Source organism: Ovis aries, chromosome 7, assembly GCF_016772045.2.
Source record: "Ovis aries strain OAR_USU_Benz2616 breed Rambouillet chromosome 7, ARS-UI_Ramb_v3.0, whole genome shotgun sequence".
In the NCBI taxonomy this organism is placed as follows: domain Eukaryota; kingdom Metazoa; phylum Chordata; class Mammalia; order Artiodactyla; family Bovidae; genus Ovis; species Ovis aries.
This window is the reverse complement of record NC_056060.1, coordinates 68,913,094-68,932,302: the sequence shown is the minus strand read 5'-3', so window position 1 is coordinate 68,932,302 and position 19,209 is coordinate 68,913,094. Positions and strand designations below refer to the sequence as shown.

Sequence of the window (19,209 nt, the reverse complement as noted above, 5' to 3'; positions counted from 1 at the left end):
GTGAATCAATTTTGTCATCAATTGAATCTCACTTTAAATGCATGAGGGAGCTCAGTATTTGAAGGAATTCTACAGTAAGTCTAAGTAAAGCAAATTTAGCTTTTAGTAGTATATATAATTAGGCAAGCTAAGACTTCTGTTGTATTGATAAGTACTTTTGTATACCAACACTTTATAGTGAAGAACTGATTTTTAAAAACTACATTCAATTAGTTTTTGTGAAGTGCAGTGCCCATAGAAACTACAAACTAAAGAATGTGGTTCTCCATCTGGTTCTACAAAATGAAGTCACTAGCCGCAGCGGTCCTGTCGCTGATCTTTACTTAACACATCTTGAAAAGAGTTAGGGTGGAAATCAGGATGAGGCACTCTGTCTTTGGGGAAAACTGGCAGAACAGGCCTTCAAATAAATATTATCAGGAAAAATTTGATGCACCCAATTTCTTGTATCTTCTTATCCCTTGTTTGCTTTTGTTTCGTCGCTCAGTCATGCCAGACTCTTTGCAACTCCATGAACTATAATAGCTCGCCAGGTTCCTCTGTCCATGGGATTTCCCAGGCAAGGATACTGGAGTGGGTTGCCATTTTCTTGTCTCATCTTCTTATGCCTAGAAGAGCAGTAAACTAATTAACAGAGACATTTGCTCCTCATGACTAGCAGCAGACTTCTACTGAGATGTGTGCTTGATTATACTTACCCCCTTCACCAAAATCATATATTTGCTGACCTCACCTCCTACCTATTTGAAGCAGTTCCTCCGAATTATCTGCAAGGTTGTCTCCTGGGCTATATTCCTCAGTAACTCCAAATAAGATTGAACTCACAGCTTTCATATTGGATGGATGTTTTCTCTTCAGTGAACAAAACTTTGGCTGATGAGGGGTAGTCTTAGATGTGCCTTGTTAAAAGATAGAATGAACAGATTAAACTGGAACATTGACAAAAAGAAGGCTGAAGTGGTGTCATCAGGAAGGCTTTAGACCCCTGGACGCTTTTAGATGAGATAAGGATAGACCTCTAAGGTCTATCGACCTCTAAGGGAAGAAAACTCTAGGTCTTCGGAGACAAGCGTCTTACATTTTCAGTGTGACTCTGTGGATTCAAGTCCTAAAACCTCAGCCTACTAGCTGTGCCGCCAGTGAAGGCATTTAGTCACTCCCTGCCATCTCTTATCTATACAATGGAAATAGTAAAATCCCAATTTCAGAAGACGACTGTGAGGATTAAATGCAGTAACACAATAAAGAACCTGGTGCTTAGTCAGCTTTTAGTCACCGTTAACTGTTTCTATTTGGCACAACAGAGTTGTAGAGGCTCCGGTTATTTAAAAGACAAACTAAACCTCAAAAAAAAAAAAAAAAGATAGTGCTGAAGGAATTAACACACCATAGGAAAAAAATGCTAGTTTCTCCAGCAAGAGAATGCCTCAGGCATTTACAGTTCAATGACTAGGTACTATTTCTAATCATCATCTCATTTAGAATTATAATGAAGAATGTTGGGAATAATTAACCCCATTCTGTAGTCCCAGGAGCCTGTCATTGCAGGTAGGAAGGATTAGGTACCAGCTCTGTTAGTCCTGGCATGTGAGCGCATTTATTTCCTCCAGTGATACCATGTCATCCTGCCTCTCTTTTCAGGCAGGTTCAAAAAGTCCCCCACCCCCCCTACAGTGGCAAGGAGCATTCGTCTCATGCTTGATAACACTTTCACAGTCAGAGAATAGCAGCAGCTCCTGAAACATCCAGCCCTTTTAAAAGCTTAGGAATGACAACAGCCACGAGTGAGCGTCTCTTTAGAGCCAGACGTGGTAAATCCTCTCTTTGGAGCTGCTAGCCTGGAAGCCCACTCCCTCCTTTGTTAGAAATTCTAGTCACAAAAACCTACAATAAAATGCTGCAGGCACATCAATAAAGGATATAATGAAATCAGATGAGTCTTGTTCCTTACATTTACATGCAAAGTATATCAAAGGAGCATCCAGTTTGTTCCTGAGACCAATACAATGGATTCTTTTGTGTGGGAGGAGGGAAGATATATGAAGCTGAATGAGGAAGCAATTCCAATTAAAAGGGCTGTGTTTAAGGCTCCGAAGACAATGCAGCCTTTGCTAGACACTTAGCTATTAGAAGTATCTGGCTGCTGAGGTGGTTTTATGGTGATTGGATGAGAGCTGGGTGGAGAGGAACACAGCAGCACCGCCACAGGGCCCCAAGTTTCAGGTCACACTGCTTCCCTTCCAGCTCATTCCTGTGTGACCTCAGGGCCACAGGACCTGCCCTAAAGGGCTGCTATGAGGATTAAACAAAATAAAGCATATAAACCCTCTCTGGCTGTGCCAGGCACATGCTAAGCTTTCTATGATGTTTGCTATTATTGTTATGAGTTCCTCTGACTCAGCTCCACACAAAAGCTGGCAAAGGCTGGAATCACCCAGATGACAAGTGACTGGGACCCTGGAAGGGCCTGCCCTTGAGGCCACGTGCTATGTGATGAAGGGCAAGTTGTCTCCTGGTACAAAGGCCTCTTAAAGTCAGCAAGTATTGGACAGCTCAGACATGCACCACTGGAATTAGCTTGCCTGTTTCCCACACACTTTTCATGTTCTATAGCTTTAGAATCAGACACTTGGGAGATGCCAACTTGGAGACAGATTATTCCCTCTGGCAGGCTGTCTGCAATTTTTCTCCAGAATCTCCATTTGTCTTAAATGGGAGCCACCTTCTTGAAAGTGAGTACTCAGGCTGCCTCATGCAGCTCAGATCTGAGAGTGAAATTAGAGCCACCTATTCGTCTATGTGGGAGGACACATCTATGGGAATCGGGATTTCGCTTTCGGCTCTTTACCCCTTGCTGGATCACCAAAGTGCCTCTGGAATTTCCTTTAGCGCAGAGGTCCCAGATATTCTTGGTTTTGTAACTTTCAGTGCTATTCTTCACTGACCTTATTAAAAGGGTAGTAATTTTCAGTTGGGAAACAACAGTAGCACAGTCCCCACTGCCGTTGTTGCAGTAAAAAAGAGGAAAATGTTTTCTTTTTTCTCTTGCCCTTTTCTGAACGTTTTTTACTTTAACTGTTCCTGATCTGTAAAGACTAACAAAGATTAACCCGATATGATAGTCACATCCTGTGTTGGGTGCTCACCTTTCCAGCACTCTTTGCAGACCACTTGGCGCTTCCCAGGTGGTGCTAGCGGTAAAGAACCCAGCGGCCAATGCAGGAGACATTCCGTGGGTTGGGAAGATCCCCTGGAGGAGGAAATGACAGGCTATTCCAGTATTCGTGCCTGGGGAATCCCATGGACAGAGGAGCCTGGCAGGCTATACAGTCCATTGGGTCGCAAAGAATCAGACATGACTGAAGCAACTTAGCACGCACACACACCCCGTGGTGCTTCTCCTTTCCCTTTATGTAACAGAAAGGGGGCCACCGTACAGTTCAAGAAAGACAATGGACCTAACTGCCAAACTACCTGATGCAAGTCTATGACTGTTTCTAAAACGTTAGAGGAAGAAGAGTATAAGATCCTTACACGTTTGCTCCTCATCACCAGCCCGACTGTGAGCCCGTATCTATATACCCCGATTTCTTATGGAAGCCTGGGGGAGTGGGTAGTGGGGTGGGTACAGTCTCCCCTCCGTTGGCTGATGATTAAAAGCCACCTTTCTATTTCCTCCAAACTCTGTCTCCGTATTTTTTATTTGCCTTTGGTGGACAGAGAAAGCCAAGATTTTTGGCGACATCACAGTGAGTCACTCTACAAAGCATAGATGCAGTTGTCACTCTACAAAGCACAGGATATGCACCTGGATACTCATTTCAAATATGGGCTTTGTTATTGTCGAGACGTAAATGGGCCTAAATCACAGTGCCTCTCAGTTGGGAAAGCCCTGAGGAATATAACACATGAAGCCATCACTCTTATAGTGACATTTTAAAACCAGTCGTAAGGAAAGAGAGAGACAATGGAAAGACAGGGCTGCAAAGGGGGCTTTCTTTCCATTGGTAATATTCAATTTCTGTAAGAAAAAGGATCTAGAGCAATTATGGCAAAATGTAAGTATTTGTCAAATCTATGTGTTGAGCACAAGCATTTATGTCACTTGGCTGTGTATATATTTTCAAGTATTTTTAATAATTGTGTATATTTTGAAGAAAGAGCAGTAGAGTTTTTGGCACCTAAAAAGAGAGGTGTCTCAACTCAGAACAGCCAAGGAAAAACAAATAGAGTAAGTGAGGAGTTGCTCAAAGCTTTCATCAAGGTGGGTTTCCGAATGATGCTGGAGGGTGCAGCTCATGTGAAGAAAGCGGCCAATCTGTTTTAGGTTGTTGTTCAGTTGCTCAGTTGTGTCCGACTCTTTGCAAACCCACGCACAGCCAGGCTTCCCTATATTTCACTGTCTCCTGGAGCTTGCTCATCCTCATGTCGATTGAGTCCGTGATGCCATCCAACCATTTCATCCTCTGTCGTCCCCTTCTCCTCCTGCCTTTAAGTTAAAGGAGTAAAAAAGACTTGGCAGGTAGCTTGGGTCAGGGGAACCGCTCTTTAACTCACCAGCAGGGGCTCAATTCAAAGTGCTCTCCTTTTTTCTCTGACTTCAGTGAGGTATGAAACACAAATTTAAATGATTTAACAAGTAGGTAACAACAACAACAACAAAAATTGTTTGGATACTAGTCAGTTTAGACAAAATGGTGCTGAAACGGGCAGTAGTTTTAAAAACCCTCATTTTGAAAATGTAGGCTGGCAAAACCAAGAAAAGTTGCCACCAGAATACAAATTCAAAATTGAATTGTTTTGTTTCTTCATGAAGGGGAAAAAAAAAATCAAAACAAAGAGGAAAAACCCAAGTAGGATGAATGAATTCAGTGTTCAACTAATCATGAAACTGCCTCCCAAAATGGGCTCACTTAGCAAACACGGAGACTAAACACTCTCCATGGTCAAGCGGAATATCAAAGAATAAATGTGCTCCCTGCACAGAAGTAGGCTGTTGTGAGGAAAATGAAATCTGAAAAGCCATAAAGTGTTGATTGTAGGGAACACAAGTCATAGAAGACCTTCATGTCATTTACCTGTGATTAAAAATTTCAGGTTAAGTGGCAAGATAAAGAATAACACCACGAGTCATCTTTATTCATGAAAAAGTCCTTAGACAAGGATTTCTCTGACACTGTAAAAAAAAGACTGTCTCCAATCAGACCTTTCCTTCTGCCTAAAACTGACCATATAATAAGAAACAGTTACACGAAACTCTGTCCGATGTGGACCTGCACACGTCAGTTTCTAGAGTCTTTTCCATAGTCATGGCCCTAATATAAACTGTAAACTGATGCAAAAGGAAACTGTTTCTGTTTCAACCCACAAGTATATTTTAACTTTTGTTGTTCAGTCACTCAATCGTGTCCGACTCTTTGCGACTCCATGGACTGCAACACGCCAGGCTTCCCTGTCTTTCACTATCTCCCAAAGTTTGCTAAAACTCATGTCCATTGAGTCAGTGATGCCATCCAACCAGCTCATCCTCTGTCTGCTCCTTCTCCTCCTGCCTTCAATCTTTCCCAGCATCAGGGTCTTTTCCAGTGAGTTGGCTCTCGTATCAGGTGGCCAAAGTGTTGGAACTTAAGCTTCAGCATCAGTCCTTCCAATGAATTCAGTGTTGATTTCCTTTAGGATTGACTGGTTTGATTTCCTTGCTGTCCAAGGGACTCTCAAGAGTCTACTCCAGCACCACAATTCGAAAGTATCAGTTCTTTGGTGCTCAGCCTTCTTTGTGGTCCAACTCTCACATTCATACACGATTACTGGAAAAACCATAGCTTTGACTATACAGACCTTTGTCAGCAAAGAGATGTCTCTGTTTTTTCAATACACTGTCTAGGTTTGTCATAGGTTTTATGTAATTTCCAACATATTGTGACTGAGAAGACAAATTGCTGGAGGCCAAAAGGATGAGATGGTTGAATGGCCTCACCAACTCAATGGATATGAATGTAAGCAAACTCCTGGAGACAGTGAAGGACAGGGAAGCCTAGGGTGCTGTAGTCCACGTGTGCATGCTAGGCCTCTTCAGTCATGTCTGACTCTTCTGTGACTCCATGGACCAGAGCCTTCCAGGTTCCTCTGACCATGGGATTCTCCAAGCAAGAACACTGGAGTGGTCTGCCATGCCCTCTTCCAGGGGATCTTCCCACCTTAGGGATCAAACCCGCATCTCTTATCTCTCTTATTATTATCTCTTATCTTAACCCTGCATTGGCAGCTGGATTCTTTACCACTACAATCACCTGGGAAGCCTGTGCTACAGTCCATGGGGGTCGCAAAGAGTTGGACAAGACTTAGTGACTGAACAAAAACAAACCTCATATATGTGTTTTCAGACCATAGAGATTAAATAAGACTTATCCTTCCAAAACTACCAAAAGGACCCAGAGAGACACATGGCTATTTTTTAAATATAATTTAAAAGATTATATTAAAACAAACACAGAGATTCTGTTTGTTAGGGTGTTTTGGGTTGCAGAAATCAATTTAAGTTAGTGAATGCACACCAAGGGAACATTTTATAAGGATACAGGGAGACCCAAGGTTGAGAACACATGAGACCTCGGAAGCAGCCATCACTCATCACTGTGTCTCTCTGAGAAACGGCTTTGTCTTCTTGGAAGAAGAGCTTTCTTCGCTACTCAGTCCCCATGATGAACAGGAAAAGGACATCTATAGCTTGCAAGCCCGCAAGTTTTAAAGTACCTGTCATTCCACAACTGCTGGCCTCTGCTCACACTCCCTTATCCTCACACACCCACTTCATCTTGGATTCCCTCACTTAACTCCAAATATGTGGTTAAGGGATGTTCACTGGTCTAGCTTGAACTACGAGTCTGTGGCCAGTACATCAGATCACACAGCTGCTGAGAGTAATCCCAGTAGGTCTCCAGAGAAGAGGATGTGTCAAATGACCTATGAATTTCACTACACATATGCTATAGAGCAGAATGCCTTCATGCAAAATATTAATTGAATGCCTCCTCTGTGCTTGATGCTTTTTTGGGGTGCTGGGGGAACAACAGTGAACAAAAAAAGAGACAAAGTTTCTCCTCTCAGGAAGCTTAGATTCCACTGAGGGAGGAAACAATAAAGAAATACTCAATAAAATACCTAACATATCTGTTGGTTGTAAGTACAGTGAACAGCAGTAATGGCGAGCTCGGACATATTTAACAACCAGCTCTCTGGAAGGCATTTGATGATTTCTGTGGTATTTATACCACACTACAGTGACAGTCTATGGGGTCGCAAAGAGTCAGACATGACTGAAGCGACTTAGCAGACACGCACGGTGACTTTCAAGCTCTCAGCGTGATATCCCTGATCATGGACTTTGGAGGAGATGAGCTGTAACGCACTATTGCAGAGTAGCCCCACCATAGACAGACACAAGGGATATAACCTCAAAGCACAGATGAGAGTAAAACACAGTAAAAGAACTAGGATGTTATGAGTTTTTAGGATCTATTACTTTTGTTTTTAACATAATTAATTTCATTGTAATTTGAATTATTTAATTTTTCGTGATGGCTTTGTTTAATAACTAGCTCACAGAATTCCAGAAAATTTTATCATCTGTTCTCACAGGCCAGTATGAGCCAGATCCAGGACACCACTGGAGGTAAGGAAAACAAAATAGAGTGAGGAGGGGTGGTGTTCCAGATAACTAGAACTGCTGTGTAACAAACCACCTCAAGACTTAGTGGCTTGGAATAAGAACTGTTCTACTACATCTCGTAGTTTTGCAGACCAGACAGGGCCAGATGGGGGAGTCCTTCTAGTCAGTGATGTCAACTGGCAGATGGACTCGTCTTGAAGGTCCAGAGTGTCTGGGGCCTCAGTGGGGGTGACCAGAAGCCTGGGCTAAGCTGGAGCTCTTGAGTGGAGTGCCTCCACTTTACTTGAGCATGGCAGCCTCAGGTAATCAAATCCAGGACTCCCAGAGAAACTGTTCTAAGAGGCAGGAAGTGGAAACTGTCAGTCTCCTAAGGCCTGGGCCTGGAAACTGTCCCAGCACCACATCTGCCATATTCTGTTGCTCAAAGAAACCACAGGACCTGCCTACATGTAAGTGACAGAGACCCTGTCTCTCCACAGGAAGGGGATCAAAGAACGTGCGGCCATCCCTAATCCACCACAGAGAGGGAATAGTAGTGTCACGGAGCTCTGATATTTTAAAGATGGTGGTTGGGGAAGACTTTTCTACTGAGGTGATTTTTTTTTCTCCTAAGAACCAAGCCATATGAACAAACAACACGTGCATATGAGATATTGAGTCCAGGTTTTGGCAGTAATTCTGACTAAGTCCTTAGACCCTGCTCTGCCGTGAGTGGGGCATATCTGACAGTGAGCACTTAAGAGGCACTTCTTACTACCGAGGTGAAAGACACCAAAGTTCAGAGAACCTAGGCACCTACTCCCAGACACCAAGCAAAGCTTTGAATACTGGTCAGTAGCAGAATGTAACCTGAGCCCAGTTCTTCAACCCAGATCTTCTATTTAAAAGTTCAGTGCTTCTTCTTTGGGCTTCCACTATGGCGCAAATGGTTAAGAATCTGCCTACAATACAGGAGACCCAGGTTCGATCCCTGGGTCAGGAAGATCCCCTGGAGGAGGGAATGGCAATCCATTCCGGTATTCTTGCCTGGAGAATTCCATGGACAGAGGAGCCTGGTGGGCTACAGTCCACAGGGCACAAAACTTTTTCTAATCAGTGTTAGCACATGATTTAGCATTTGACACTTTCCTTTTATAAAATGCACATATTTTATATCGATAAGAATGTAAACTCCTTAGGAGAGACTTACTTTTACACTTCTCCAGGGCTGCTGTATACAGTAGTGTAGTTGGTGCACTACGCAAGATATTACCAGGTTTAGAGTATGCACTTGGCCTGCCAGGCTCGTGCTGTGGGGCAGGACCACATTGTCTCAGAGGAATGGGTATCTTTTTCTGTTCCTACGAAAAAGCAGCAAGTGGTAGCCCTGTAGTTCTCTTACAAAAGTGTACTTTGTGTAACATAGTGCTGGGCATGCCTCTGAAGGATCCTGGGGTTGGGGAGAATCCAGGTCCTGGGTGAATGATTAATAGCATTCAGATTCCACCAGAAGTGTGTCTTATGGACATGCTATGATTGTCTACTGCTGTATAATGAACCACCCCAAACCTAGTGGACAATATAGATCTTCAACTGGAAACTTCCTTTGGTTCCGACTCAGTGTGACCATATGGACTGCAGCCAGCCAGGCTCCTCTGTCCATGGGATTCTTCAGGCAAGAATACTCAAATGGGTTGCCATTTCCTCTTCCAGGGGATCTTCCTGACCCAGGGATTGAACCTGTCTCTTTTGTCTCCTGCATTGGCAGGTGGGTCCTTTACCATTAGTGCCACCTGGGAAGACCCTCATCAATATAATAGCCATTTTATTGTGCTCACAGATGCTTAGGGTCAGGAATTTGGATGGGGCAGAGTAGGGGTATATTGTCTCTGTTTCATGATGTCTGGGGCCTCAGCTGTGAAACTCATTTGGGAGCTGGAATCATCTGCAGGTTTCCTTCCTTATATGTCTGGGATCAAGCTGAAAGGACTCAAAGGCCAGCCTCCACTGGGACTGTCAATAGGAGCACGCGCATGTGGCCTTCTCCTGTGACTGGGGTTTCCCACAGCTTGGCGGCTGGCTCTGAGATAGAGCACCAAAGGAGGGATGTCCACAAAGGAAGCCTTCTGAGAAAGCCCGGGGTAGCTGCATGGCCTTCCAAGCCCAACCTCGGAAGTCACCATCTCCAAGACACATTACTGGCTGCAAGCATGTCACTGTGGCCAGCTTACACTCGAGGGCAGGGAAGTGAGACTGTGCCTCTTGATGAGGACTAGCATGTGGGATGAGAGATGTTGTCGTGGCCATCTTTGGAAAATGCAGCCTGCCACAGGGCACATCTCTTCAACAACCCAGTACCACCTGGGTTGGGAAGATCCCTCGGAGGAGGGCATGCAACCCACTCCAGCATTCTTGCCTTGGAAATCCCATGGACAGAGGAGCCTGGCAGGCTACAGTCCATGAGGTCACAAAGAGTCAGACAGGACTGAGTGACTAAGCACACACATACCACCAAAGAAATGGAGCTGTGATTGAGGGATGCAGCCTCCTAACCACGCCCCTCCCCCAGCAACGACGATGCTGGTGCTGAAGGGCCCTCTGGGGCCAGGTACACAGGGACCGCATCCTGAGGCCAGCACCTGAGTCCCCAAAAGCCTCTCTCTTTCAAGTTTGCAGTCAGAATGTGAGCTGAGCACAGGCCATGCTGGCAGCTTCAAATGCCCAAGCTTCTTTTCGCCCTTGGGCTTGGTGGTTATGCCAGGAGCCTGACAGGTTGAGGGTTTGCCTCTTTTTTTAATATGTGGGCCACCAGCTAACTGTCAGAGTTATCAGGGCTCAGGCCAAAGCCAGATGTTCTTCACAGATGTGCAAAGCAGACAGTTCCCTTATTACATCTTTTTAAGTTGTCTGATGTTATATGATGGCTTTTTTAGTCTAATTTAGGGTTGAACACCCCTGGCAAGGCAATTGTAGCCATTTCCTCTATTTTAGTTCACACAAAGAAACCCAGCCTTGATTTCAAACCTTTTTTCTTTTTAACTAATTGGGTGGCCTTCTGCAGCTGGGCTATGGAAACCAAGGGAAATTTCAAACTGAAGATTATATATTATGTATATATATATAGAGAGAGACAGTTGTGAAATGCATTCTTTCCAACCCACCCCTTGCCACTATTTCTCTCCATTAATAAAGATGCTCTAATCTGGCATAAGTAAGAATGTAAGAAATCACCAGACATAACTGCAAACGCATCATGGTGCTCTCTTTCGGCCTCTACCCTATCAGTTCTACCTGGATTTCATATCTGGAGGCTTTGAGGAAAAGTTCAGTAAAGCTACAGCTTAGTTACAGAGCATCACCAAATAATAAACACCAAGTCCACCCTTCCCCCGCCCCTTACCTCTAATCTGGCTTTGCTCCAGTTGTGATGTCTGCAAAATGAGCTGTCACCAGATCAGACTTCTTCAGGTCAGAAGTGGGAGGGAGCTGTACACCCACAAATGAAATGCCCCTGTGAACACAGGATTTGTTTCCTCTATCGAGTGCTATTTATGTGCTTATAAACAAACAGCTTTTATTATTCAACTTATAAAACTCCACTGTTTAAAGTCTGCATTTAACTACATTGCACACTAACATCTGTGACAATGAGAAAGTGCACTAACATATCCCATCTCCCACCCTCCCATCACCACTACCTGCCCCCCACCTCCCCACCCCCCACCCACACCCCCCGCCAATATGACAATGTACCCTCAAGGTTATAAAGTGCTAAGACTGAAACCAGGCATGCATAGGAGAAGAAATACTTATGAGAGGATATGAGAGTGACAATCAAATGTTTGTTAGGAGTGAGAATGAACTTTTTGTGGAGTTTGGTGAGCCCTGGCCTGTGCTGAGCCCCTGCCTGGGAAAGGTCTAGGTGAGTGAGCTGACAGAACCAATGTGTGACTCACAGTGGGCTCCAACTAGGCCTGTAGTGCCCTAGGACTCAGTAAGAAATAAAACATGGAAGTAAATATTTTGTGACTAACACAAAGGCTGTGTTCCATGGTAACAAGGTGACCCCAGAGCATCAAACATCCCTCCTGCCACCCGCACCTCCCCACCCCACCAGCCAGAAAGGATGCAAAAGGCGAGCCAAGGCTCAGGGCTCTTCTGATCTGGGAAGTTCCTCCAGGGCTGGTAGATTCACTGAACTTCACGTCCACTTCAATCCATTAGAAACAGAGGTACAGAGCTGCCAAAGCTGTAACTTTAATGTATGTGTAATGGCTGATTTTGTGGATCAGACTGGCTGGGTCACAGTACTCAGTCAAGCACCAGTCTAGAGACTTCTGTCAAGTCATTTGTTAGATGTGATTAACATTTAACTCAGTAGACTTTAAGTAAAGTAGAATACTCTCTATCAGTGTGTGTGTGTGGAATCTCATCCAATTAGTTGAAGGTCTTGAGAGAAAGGTTGAGGCTCCCCACCCCAAGAAAGGATTCTGCCAGCAGACTGCCTTTGAACTTGAGCTGCAACATCAGGTCTTCCCTGGGCCTCCATGCAGATTTCAGATTGGTCATTTTCCAAACTCATATGAGCCAGTTCCTTAAAATGAATCCTACTCATTCTGCTTCTCTGGAGAACCCTGACTCTATGTTATATCTATACACCTTGCACTGCTTACTGCTTGATTAATTTACGTAGCAGGGACTGCAAGCTGCCTAATACCCATTTTTCTCTTTCTTGGTGTCAGAATCCTAATTTTATTTAGGATGGTAATGTTATAGCTAAAAGACCATGTTTCCCAGTTTTCCTTACAGCCAATGATGGCCCCATGATTTACCTCTGTCCAAAGATGGGTAAGCATTGTTGATTAGGATTTACAGCAAAACTTCTTAAAAAAGAAGAAAGGCTATTGGCATGTACCCTGTCTCCCTTTTTGGGTTTTCTGTCTGGAACTCTGATGGTGGACTGAACTCAGTGGCCATCTTGAATCATGAAACTACCCACTAAAAATGGCACAGCAGAAAAATACCAGCTCTGGACTGCCTACTCCCTTTTACTTGAAGAAAAACTAAACCACTATCCTTTAAAAACCACTATAATTCCAGTTTGTGAACAACAGTGTACTATAATTCCAAATTGATCAGATAATACACAGAAGCTACAATAATTCAAAGCAAACCTTAATAGTTCTCAAACCCAGACCATCATTTATGGTCTGGTCCAGCTTGTCCTATAAAATGGGTAGTATTATTATTCCCACTTTACAGAAGATGAAACTAAGGTACAAAGAAGTGAAGTAACTTGCCAAGATCATATAATCAGCAAGTGCCTGTGCTTTGAACTTAGATCTAGTCAATTCTGGAATTTGAGCTCTTTTTTTTTTCTTAATAAAATATGGATTGCTTCATGAATTTGCGTGTCATCCTTGCACAGGGGCCATGCTAATCCTCTCTATATCTTGGAATCTGCACTCTTAACCACAATGCCTCCCAATGGTTAAGCTAAGAATGATGGGTGGAAGTCATGGGACACAGATTCCGGTTCAATATAAGGAAGACTCTTCTAAAAGGGAGCTGTTCAATAACACCATAACTAGGAACATGTAATTAAAGACTGAATAACCACTATTAGGGTTTTCCAGGTGGCACTAGTGGTAAAGAATCCACAGGCCAATGCAGGAGATGCAAGAGACACAGGTTCGATCCCTGAGTCAGGAAGATGCCCTGGAGCAGGAAGTGGCAACCTACTCCAGTATCATCCAGTATTAGTGTATTTCAGTTCACCCAAGTCTACATGTGTGTTTTGACAGAATTAAGCATTCCATACTAGGAATTTTAAAAAGAAAGGAAAGGGTAGATTTAATATTAATACTGGCACTATTCTAGTTCTTGACTTCCCTGTAGCTCAAACGGTAAAGAATCGGCCTGTGATGCGGGAAACCAGGATTCGACCCCTGGGTCGGGAAGGGAACAGCAATCCACTCCAGTATTCTTGCCTGCAGAATTCCAAGGACACAGAAGCCTGGGGGAGGCCACAGTCCATGGGGTCGCAAAGAGTAGGACATGACTGAGCGACTAACACACACACACAGTCTAGTTCTTGATTTGGGTAGTGGGGCGGAGGGACTCCATTTTATTTCTGTGTTTCATCACTTATGTATATGTTCCAATGTCTTTTAATATATATTAAACATGACATGCTTGGTGGGCTATAGTCCCTGGGGTTGCAATGATTTGGACACAACTTAGCAACTAAACCAAACATGACATTCTAAGTGGCTTAGTGGTAAAGAATTTGCCTGCCAGTGCAAGAGATGCAGGAGACCCAGATTCAAACCCTGGGGCAGGAAGATCCCCTGGAGGAGAAAATGGCAGCTGGTTTCAGTCCATGGGGTCGCAAAAGAGACACAACTGAGCATGCGTGCACGCAAACATGACGTAATGGTTTTTATTAGAGAGAAGGTAAGTGGCCAACTTGGTTTGGGTGCTGTATGCAAGGGGAGTGGTAGCCAGTGCCCACTCACTGTGCCCTCGCCTCTGGGCTGAGACTGGAGCCTCTGTGGCCTCAGCACTCCTTCTTGGAGGGAGCATCTCAGTGAGGGCTCTTAGACCATGACTGAGTTGACCACCTGCCTCTCACCCGTTCCTGGGCAGTTTGGAGCATTAGAGCTGAGTCTCAGGGCACCACCTAAAGAGTATGAACACGATGGTAACAGAGGCATCCTGGGTCTGTGCCCAGAGTTCATGTCTTTTTAGTGTCTCCATCTTCTCTCCACTCCTGTTTTGGCCCTCTCTTCTGACTTCTTACTCCTTCCTCTTCTCTGAGACATCACCTTTAAAGCAGGACGCTTTCTCTCATTGAAATTTTTTCTTTTTAAAATTCATTCAGAGTTGTGAGGGGCCTTGAACTGATGTTCGATTGCTGTCTCTTATTCTGGGAACATGGGAAAAATTAATAAAGCAAGACACTCTTCTGACAAGATGGATTTGACCAAAACAATGTTTTTTTCTTAAAACATTCTAAGACATAATATACTTTCTACTTGAACACCAAAAATGTTAGAATGACTTCTCTTTTAATTTTCCAAGGTGAGAAAAACTCAACAATACTAAATGGCAAACATCCCTATAGACAGGCTTATACTTACAGACACTTTTGGCTTCTAGTCCTTTGGTTAGATAACACAGAAAGAATGATAAAGGTCCTATAAAAAAACCAGATTGCTGAGTTGGGAAGGAAGTTGCACACATGGTCTTCTCTCACTGATATCCCAAGAAGGTTTCTCTGTCAAATTAGTGAGAGCTCTTCGTTGGAAACCATAGCAACTGGCCTTAGAAAAAAGAACTTAATGAAAAGTTAGCAGGTGACTCACAGGACTAGAAGGCTGGAGAATCAGTCTGGGAAAATTGCCAGAACTCCAGCTGGCCAGCAGGACCCAAAGTCAAAGCCACGTCATCAACGGGACAGATTCTGAGGACACCCTGCTATCCCTGCAGCCTCTGTCACCAGCCTCTGGACTCAATGCCACCAGCGTGACCTTAAATGGTTCTGTATGTTCACATCACCAGCTCAGGACTGAAAGACTTGAGAAGGTGCATCTGATTGCTAAGTAACAAAATGTCTGCATCCTAGTCTCAAGGGGGCTGGCAGACAGAATTTGTTCTTTTGTTTTATTACCACTGAGTTATAAGAATTCTTTGTATATATTGAGCATAAGTACTTTGTCTGAATATGTATTACAGTATCTAAGATGGCTCTTCACCACGTCATGTCTGCTAATGCTGGAATATCCAAGATGGTTTCTTCATTCATAAGTTTGGAACCCAAGCTGGGAAGGCTGGAACACCTGGGACTGGCAGGCATCTCTCTCTTCATCCCCTCTCCATCGTGGATAGCTTAGGCTTCCTGACAGCACAGTAGTTTCAGAGTATTTAGTCCTTTTTTTAAATGGTGGTTGGATTCACTTAGAGCAAAGGTGTAAGCTATATAAGGCTTCTTATGACCTAGCCTTGGAGGACAAAGAACACTACCTCCACTGCATTCCATAGGTCAAAATTCACATTGAAAAGAATTAGACATCTCTTCTCAATAGAGGATATCACAAAGAATTTGTGGCCAACCTCTGAGACATGGTATAGAGATCTCAACATTAGTGTCAACTATCAACTTATTCTTGATTGTTCAAACTCACTAAAATCATTAAATAACACTTATTAGCAAAAATGATAGTTTTCAAAGTATTTGAGTATATTTTGTCTTTTGACACCCTCACAAGAACCTGATGAGTTAAGCAGGTAGACATTAATATCCTCACTTACTGACACTGTTGAAGCCCAGTGATATTGGTGCCTTGTTCACCAGAAAAGAATCACAACTAGAATCCAGAACTTTGGTCTCTAGTGCAGTGTCTTCTACATGCCTTGCCATTTCTGCTTAGGTATACAAATCCTCCTAATTCAATAAGCCTCTTCTTTCATAGGAAATCTAAGTTTGTGGTAGTCTTCAGTTACTAATGAATTATTTATTCATGAGTTATCAGACAGGAAGAGCTGTCTATTTAAATAATTAGGTACTATTCAGTGAAATCCTATTAGAACCAAAAGTTCTGTGGTTGTAAGGAATGAGAATGAATGAGTAGATTTAAAATTGCACCTCTATTTAGTGACAGTACTATGCATATGATTAAAAAATAAAGAAGCCAAAATTTTATTTACTGACAGAGAAATTCTAAGAGTCCACTGTAATTGAGAAAAGCAAATTGCAGAGCCTTATGTAAATACATACACAAGAATGCATACAAACATATATATTTTTCAGAAATGCGTTTGTTAGTACACGTACAAAAAATCCTCTAAAGGTGATGCTAATAGTGTTATATTTTAAGCATTCTAGACTGCTTGAATTTGAGTATATATCATTCTTGAATAATTTATTAATAAAAGATTTTTAATCCCTTCAGTCCTTTCAGAAATACATAATTATCTGATTTAAGCATCTTCACACCTTTTATAGTCCTAAGTAAGGTACAGGAATAAACAAATGAACAAACGAAACTACTGCAGTGGGTTGCCAGTTTCTTCTCCAGGGGATCTTCCCAACCCCGAGATCGAACCTGAGTCTCTTGTGTCTCCTGCACTGCAGGCGGATTCATTACCACTGGGCCACCTGGGAACAAAACTACAGATGGTATCATATCAAGAAAAGAAATTCTATATTTGTTGATTCACCTCCCAATAGAAATTACTGAGATAGTATCTTTTTAGTACTCAGCACAGGGCAATGTGTTCTTAAACAAAACAATACAAAAGTATCCTTTGGGCTAAACATAATTGTCTTCCAGAAACTCACTGGTTTGGAACTCAAAAGAGATAGGCATTTCTTTGCAAACCAAGAAGTGACCGTTGTTCACAGATCTCAAAAGACAATAAAAGAAATAGCGAACCAACTTGGACCTGTATATTAAACTTTACCTAAAAAGCATTCCAGTTTACATTAAATTATTTAGAAATTCCAAACCAAACTGTGGCCCTGCTATGTCATAAATCAGGCAAAGGAGGACCTGGGAGATTGGCAAAGCTAGCTGGGCTAAAATAAAGTGAAACTCCTTTCCTATATATCTTCAATTTGGGAATAAAATAGAGTTCAAAGAGCCAAAGGTCAGGGTCTGGACAGGAATACCGTCTGGGACGGGTGCTCAAGATAGGAGCATTGTGGATCAAGCCAGGAGGGGGGTTATCCAAATTGGTTAGGATTGAGAACTAGAGCCTGTGGGGAGACATCAAACACAAACCTAGTTAGTGATAATGACCTGCCATTTGTTCAGTGACAGCCATGCTGTCACTTTTCATACATTATCTCACAGCCCGCAGGCTCCTCACAAACAGGGTCTTAGCTTCTTCAGATGATGACACAGACTTAGAAGGGCCCAAGCCATGAGTGACAAAACCAAAATTCAAGCCCAGACCTTTCTCAAAGCCTATATTCTTTCCAACAGACCAAACTGGTGGTCTAAAGGGTCCAAGAGAATTTTGTGAGAATAGAGAAGTCAGGAACCATGAGACTTAGGGGTGGGCCGACGTGCCAGTTCCATCAGGTCCACTTGTTCTTGACTTCTCCTGGAAACACAGGCTATTTTGATGTATTCTTTTCATATAGTATCTGGGTACACCTGCCTAGTGGGTGTCGCGTCTTCACAGAGTCATGGGGCAGATGAAGCGAGACGAATATGATGGTGTTCCAGAAGTAGCCAGGCTCCTCTGCCAAGTGTCAGGTTGGATGTAAAAGGTAGAGAGAAAAGGAAGAGAGAGGGTGCCGGAGTCAATGACTGAATAATGAAGCATGAGCCCCAGGCTCTGTCTAGCTGCCCCTGAGAGTCCCTTTTCTAAGAGGAAGACCACGCACAAAGACGTGATGAAAAATTGTGGAGCCTGACGGAGACGGAAACCAAATGAGAAACGCATTTTGAGAAGGATATCATTAGCACATCAAGTGCCAAAGGAAGGATAAACTAGAGAAGGACTGAGATAAAGCCCGAACTTGGACATGAGAAGGGCACAGATGACCTTTGAGAGGGGAGATCTGGGGTCTTTGAGAGGACACGTCAAAATACAGTGACCTAAGGTAGGGGTGGAAATGTTGAAATAAACCTGACTTTGTCAAGAAGCGTGATCATCAGAAATAGATGGTGAATAAGTCAAAGGCAGGGGATCAGTCTTGGATTAGAGAAATTGTGAAAGGAGATATAGATGAGGGAGGAAGAGTCATGATTCAGAGATGTAAGACAGAGGAATTAACTGGTGGAGTGTGGTCCCGGATGAACGGGGAGGGTAAGGATTCTGCACAGTGAGAGAATCTTTCCTTAGAGCAGATGGAGGAGAGAAATAAGACTGATGCTCAAGCAGACATGTGAAGGGATTTTTTTAGGTATTTTTCATTGGTGGTAAATATATTCGGTTTTTTTTTTTTTTTTTTACTATTACTATACCAGAAGGATGGACTTGATTCAAGAAAAGGGCACAGAATAGCAGAAAGGAGTTCAAGTTCCTAGCTTTGTTCCTTATTATCTCTGTGACTTGGACAAATTTTCTGAGCTTTGCTTTGTTCACCTTTAAATTAGGATGATTATCTACGTCCTGACTCTCAAGTTGATTCCCAAGTTAAATATCTAGAAATTCAGATTTGTTAAGTCATTGGTAGTTTGGAACTGGCCATGGTGTGAGCATTTACACAGGAAGTAAAATCTCAAGCTGAAAGGGAGAGGGTCTTTTAAAACACTTTATTCATGGTGGACCCAAGCAGGCAGGACTCGAGGCACAGGGACTCCCAGCCTCACCAGAGACGCCCTTGTCGCAAGCGTGGCCCAGAGGCAGAGACATTGGACGTAAAACATAAAGGTCATCCTGCTGGTGGTTGAATGAAGTCTTGGACTTCCCTGGCGGTCCAGTGGTTGAGAATCCTCCTGCCAATGCAGGCGACGTGGTTTAGATCCCGGGTCTGGGAAGATCCCACATGCCGCAGGTCAGCTAAGCCCATGCACCACAAGTACTGAGCCTGCTCACCAGAGCCT

The 19,209-nt window shown here is 43.3% G+C and overlaps 1 long non-coding RNA gene and 1 other non-coding gene across 3 annotated transcripts; both read right to left on the bottom strand.

Moving 5' to 3' along the window:
• Positions 1 to 304: 304 nt before the first annotated feature.
• Positions 305 to 11,301, bottom strand: LOC121820082 (uncharacterized). Of its 2 annotated transcripts, XR_009601249.1 has the most exons (4): positions 11,049 to 11,301; positions 8,859 to 9,009; positions 3,147 to 3,250; positions 305 to 899 (listed from the first exon to the last, which is right to left on the bottom strand). It is a non-coding gene; the product is annotated as an uncharacterized LOC121820082 (long non-coding RNA). The 2 variants fall into 2 exon arrangements; XR_006060554.2 differs by lacking the exon at positions 8,859 to 9,009.
• Positions 11,302 to 13,031: 1,730 nt separating this feature from the next.
• On the bottom strand, positions 13,032 to 13,141 carry LOC114115914 (U6 spliceosomal RNA). Its single transcript, XR_003590023.1, has one exon. It is a non-coding gene; the product is annotated as a U6 spliceosomal RNA (small nuclear RNA).
• Between the last annotated feature and the right edge of the window lie 6,068 nt (positions 13,142 to 19,209).